Source organism: Microcebus murinus, chromosome 2 (assembly GCF_040939455.1).
Source record: "Microcebus murinus isolate Inina chromosome 2, M.murinus_Inina_mat1.0, whole genome shotgun sequence".
Classification (NCBI taxonomy): Eukaryota; Metazoa; Chordata; class Mammalia; order Primates; family Cheirogaleidae; genus Microcebus; species Microcebus murinus.
Window position 1 is genome coordinate 10,687,631 of NC_134105.1, and position 5,428 is coordinate 10,693,058.

The following is a 5,428-nucleotide window of genomic DNA, read 5'->3' on the forward strand; positions in this document are numbered from 1 at the left end:
TCACACCTGTAATCTGAGCACTCAGGGAGGCTGAGGTGGGAGGATTGCCTGAGGTCAGGAGTTAGAGACCAGCCTGAGCAAGCACAAATCCCCATCTCTACTAAAAATAGAAAAATTAGCCAGGCGCAGTGCCGCACACCTGGAGTCCCAGCTATTTGGGAGGCTTAGGCCAGAGGATTGCTTGAGCCCAGGAGTTTGAGGTTGCTGTGAGCTTTGATGATGCCATTGCACTCCAGCCAGGGTGACAGAGCAAGACTCTATCTCAGAAAAAAAAAAAAAAAAAAGATAAAATATAATCATGTAAGGAATCATGATTATAACATTTACATAATTTTTTGTCTATTTCCAAAGACTGAGATGTATTGTCACTGGCCTCAGGGGCTCCATCTGCACGATTCCTACACCACTCCACTGTCCCTACTAGCCTTTCCTCCTGCCCCCCACGTGCCCGCCCTCATTTTCTTAAATGCCCCTTCTCCTCGGACCCCTTCTCCTTGCCTCTCATCTTGCTATCTCTACAGGCTCTAGAGGCTCGGTCTCAAAACATGGGCTCTGCTGACATTGCTCAGGTGATGGCGATGCAGGGCGTGGGGCTGCACGGTGCCAGGCCCCACTTCTACCCCAGGTCCGTGCTGTTCCTGCGAGTGGAGCATGTGGCCTTCGAGTCAGTGGTGGGGCTGAGCACCCGCCATGTGCTGGACCCACCCAGGCCGGGCGTGTCACCCATCATGTCAGGGCCTTGGAATGGGCCCCTCAACCACAATCAGCGTTGAGGCATGGGGTCCACCAGTCTCCGCCTCCTCTCTCAGCTCAGCCCCTACCCTCTGCTGGCATAGGGGGGCTGCTCCAAGGGAAGGGAGTTGCCCTGGCCTGGGACATCCAGCCAAGGAGAGGAAAGGGAGACTGGGGCAGAAGGACGTGTGGGGCCGAGGACTGGGTGTCTGGGGGTCTCCCAAAATAAATGGGGTAACTTTTAAGGGCGCTGAAGGTTTTTGCAAGACCAAGTTGATACAAGAACCTGAGCAATGCCTTTTGTGAATTGGGCTTGGAGAGAAAGGCCAAAGGAAAATAACAATCTGTATCCAGGCAGAGGAGACAACCTGAGGGCAGGCCCAGAGGTGATGTATGAACCCAGCCAGGGAACGATATTTATAATAATTTATGATAAGTGGCCACACAAGGCCAAGGAGCGTGATTCAATCGCCAGGGACTGTGGCTCAAATGAAAAAAGTCTGAGGATGTACTCAAAACACATACTCCTCCCATCCTGGTAATTTCAGTAACAACCAGCGATGATGAATATGACAGCTCTAAGTTTTGTATCTAGTGCCAGGTTGAACGTGTATTAGGTTGGTGCAAAAGTAATTATGGTTTTGGACTGGGAATTTTAAATCACCACAACTAGGCTCAAACACATCTTTATTAATCAAAATAAGAACCATTACAATCAACACATTGTTGCCAATGAGAAATAAGTTTATTTATTCCTGTAGTGTAAAAATCTGTGCTTCGTGATTCAACGAACTCATGGAAAGCATTTTTTCTGAATCCTGCTGGTTGTGGAAGCGTTTGCCCTGCAAAGAGTTGACAAGATGCTCAGAGAAGTGGTAGTTGGTTGGCGAGAGGTCAGGTGAACATGATGGATGAGGCAAAACTCTGCAGCCCAATTTGTTCGACTTTTGAAGCGTTGGTTGTGCGATGTGTGGTCGGGCGTTGTCATGGAGAAGAATTGGGCCCTTTCTGTTGACCAGTGCCGGCTGCAGGCGTTGCAGTTTTCGGTGCATCTCATCCATTCGCTGAGCACGCTTCTCAGACGTAATGGTTCGCCGGGATTCAGAGAGCTGTAGTGGATCAGACTGGCAGCCACCATCAGTGACCATGGCCTTTTCTGGGTGCAAGGTTGGCTTTGGGAAATGCTTTGGAGCTTCTTCTCCATCCAGCCACCGAGCTGGTCACTGGTTGTCCTACAAAATCCACTTTTCATCATATGTGACAATTCCATGGAGATACGGTTCGTTGTGTACAATAAGAGAAGATGACACTTCAAAATGACGATATTTTTTGATTTTCGGTCAGCTTACAAGGTATCCACTTATCGAGCTTTTTCGCCCTTCCAATTTCCTTCAAATGCTGAACGACCATAGATTGGCGGATGTTGAGTTCTTCGTCAACTTCTCTTGTAGTTGTAAGAGGATCGGCTTCGATGATTGCTCTCAATTGGTCGTTGTCAGCTTCCGATGGTCGGCCACTGCGCTCATTTTCAAGGCTCTTGTCTCCTTTGCAAAACTTCTTGAACCATCCCTGCACTGTACGTTCCTCAGCAGTTCCTGGGCCAAATGCATTGTTGAGGTTTCAAGTCGTCTCTTCTGCTTTATGACCCATTTTGAACTCGAATAAGAAAATTGCTGGAATTTGCTTTTTGTCTAACATCATTTCTGTAGTCTAAAATGAATATAAAATAAACAGCAAGTGATAATTAGCAAAAAAAATAAAGCGAGAAATGCGCATTAAAATGATGTATAACATAACCACATTTATTTAAGAATGTATTCCAGTATCAACTGGCAAATTTCAACAATGCTTAAACCACAATTACTTTTTCACCAACCTAATGTTAGGTGCTACTCTGGTGTGGCGTTTCCTGTGTGTAAGAGTGACAAGACGTTCCTTTATCTAGGAGGTTATGTTAGAGACATACTGTGTCATGCCCGCGCTGTGGACCCATGTTAGAGACATACTCTGTCATGCATGTGCTATGGACCCATGTTAGAAACATACTCGGTCATGCATGCGCTGTGGACCCATGTTAGAGACATACTCTGTCATGCATGTGCTGTGGCCCCATGTTAGAGACATACTGTGTCATGCACGCGCTGTGGACTCATGTTAGAGACATACTCTGTCATGCATGTGCTGTGGACCCATGTTAGAGACATACTGTGTCATGCATGTGCTATGGACCCATGTTAGAGACATACCGTGTCATGCACGTGCTGTGGACCCATGTTAGAGACATACTGTGTCATGCATGTGCTGTGGCCCCATGTTAGAGACATACTGTGTCATGCACGCGCTGTGGACTCATGTTAGAGACATACTCTGTCATGCATGTGCTGTGGACCCATGTTAGAGACATACTGTGTCATGCATGTGCTATGGACCCATGTTAGAGACATACCGTGTCATGCACGTGCTGTGGACCCATGTTAGAGACATACTGTGTCATGCACGTGCTGTGGACCCATGTTAGAGACATACTCTGTCATGCATGCGCTGTGGACCCATGTTAGAGACATACTGTGTCATGCACGTGCTGTGGACCCATGTTAGAGACATACTCTGTCATGCATGTGCTGTGGCCCCATGTTAGAGACTTACTCTGTCATGCACACGCTGTGGACCCATGTTAGAGACATACTCTGTCATGCACGCGCTGTGGACCCATGTTAGAGACATACTGTGTCATGCATGTGCTGTGGACCCATGTTAGAGACATACTGTGTCATGCACGTGCTGTGGACCCATGTTAGAGACATACTCTGTCATGCATGCGCTGTGGCCCCATGTTAGAGACATACTCTGTCATGCACGCGCTGTGGACCCATGTTAGAGACATACTCTGTCATGCATGCGCTGTGGCCCCATGTTAGAGACATACTGTGTCATGCACGCGCTGTGGACCCATGTTAGAGACATACTGTGTCATGCACGCGCTGTGGACCCATGTTAGAGACATACTGTGTCATGCATGCGCTGTGGACCCATGTTAGAGACATACTGTGTTATGCACACGCTGTGGACCCATGTTAGAGACATACTGTGTCATGCATGTGCTGTGGACCCATGTTAGAGACATACTCTGTCATGCACGTGTTGTGGACCCATGTTAAAGACATACTCTGTCATGCACACGCTGTGGACCCATGTTAGAGACATACTCTGTCATGCACGTGTTGTGGACCCATGTTAGAGACATACTCTGTCATGCACACGCTGTGGACCCATGTTAGAGACATACTGTGTCATGCACGCGCTGTGGACCCATGTTAGAAACATATCGTGTCATGCATGCGCTGTGGACCCATGTTAGAGACATACTCTGTCATGCACGCCATGAGCCTGCTTCGTGGATGGGAGCTGCAGATGTGCACCTGAGGAGGTGGTGGCTGGCACGCGCATGGACGTTTTTTAAATTCCCATTGTCACGTGTTTATTTCAGTGCGTATTAGAAATATATGCATGTGCTTGGGCGTGGTATGGTGGCTCACACTTGGAATCACAGGTGAGATAGAAGGATCACTTGAGGCCAGGAGTTCGAGACCAGCCTGGGCAACATAGTGAGACCCCATCTCTATAAAAAATAAAGAAAGCCGGGCGCTGTGGCTCACGCCTGTAATCCTAGCTCTTGGGAGGCCGAGGCGGGCGGATTGCTCAAGGTCAGGAGTTCAAAACCAGCCTGAGCAAGAGCGAGACCCCGTCTCTACTATAAATAGAAAGAAATTAATTGGCCAACTGATATATATATAAAAAAAAAAATTAGCCGGGCATGGTGGCGCATGCCTGTAGTCCCAGCTACCCGGGAGGCTGAGGCAGAAGGATCACTTGAGCCCAGGAGTTTGAGGTTGCTGTGAGCTAGGCTGACGCCACAGCACTCACTCTAGCCTGGGCAACAAAGCGAGACTCTGTCTCAAAAAAAAAAAATAAAATAAAATAAAAAAATAAAGAAAAAAGAGAAATATATGTATGTATGTATGTATGTAAAACTAGCAATCAAATCTATGTTTCCAATAACGACAAAGATTTTCCTCTATAGAAAGGATTTATTTAAGTTTAAAATAAATGTTTGGATGCTTCTGTGGTTCCTAAGCATGACGACTGGGTTTTCGGGCTCACGTGTGGGCTGTGCCTCCCTCAAACCCTGTTATGGCATCAGCACATTACCTGTCTGACATGAACTTAGAAAAAATAAATAAGATGAAATAAGTGTTTATTTAAGGCAAGACACTCGATCAGGTGTTGTACAGACCTTGCAAGAATGGGGAAGAGGTTCACAAGCAACCTTGGGTTGAAGGTCCGGACTCCGTGCCCTCCGACACCTCCCCCGGCTCTGACGTTCTCTGGTCAGTGACAGACGGGGACCTCTGACTGTCTGGAAAAGTCTGTCGTGAGGGGAAGTTGGGTCGTGGACGGAAAGCGAGCCTGCGTGAACACACACACTGAATTGCGCAGGTCTGACCGGGTCCAGGGAGAAGCTCTTGGCTTTGATCGTGTCCCCAGGTGTACGCCTGTCACCAAACAGCAGCGTGGTTATGGGGCTCGGGAAGCAGGACGTCGGCGGCACCAAAGGGCAGAGCCCCACCGGCGGGAACCCGAGCCTGCTGGAACCTGATGCCCTCCTTTGAGGAATGAGAAAAGGAAGACTGGGAAG

The 5,428-nt window shown here is 48.1% G+C and overlaps 1 non-coding gene across 1 annotated transcript; it reads left to right on the forward strand.

Moving 5' to 3' along the window:
- Positions 1-4,847: 4,847 nt before the first annotated feature.
- On the forward strand, positions 4,848-4,951 carry LOC142869903 (small nucleolar RNA U13). The gene has a single exon (XR_012918450.1). It is a non-coding gene; the product is annotated as a small nucleolar RNA U13 (small nucleolar RNA).
- Positions 4,952-5,428: the final 477 nt, after the last annotated feature.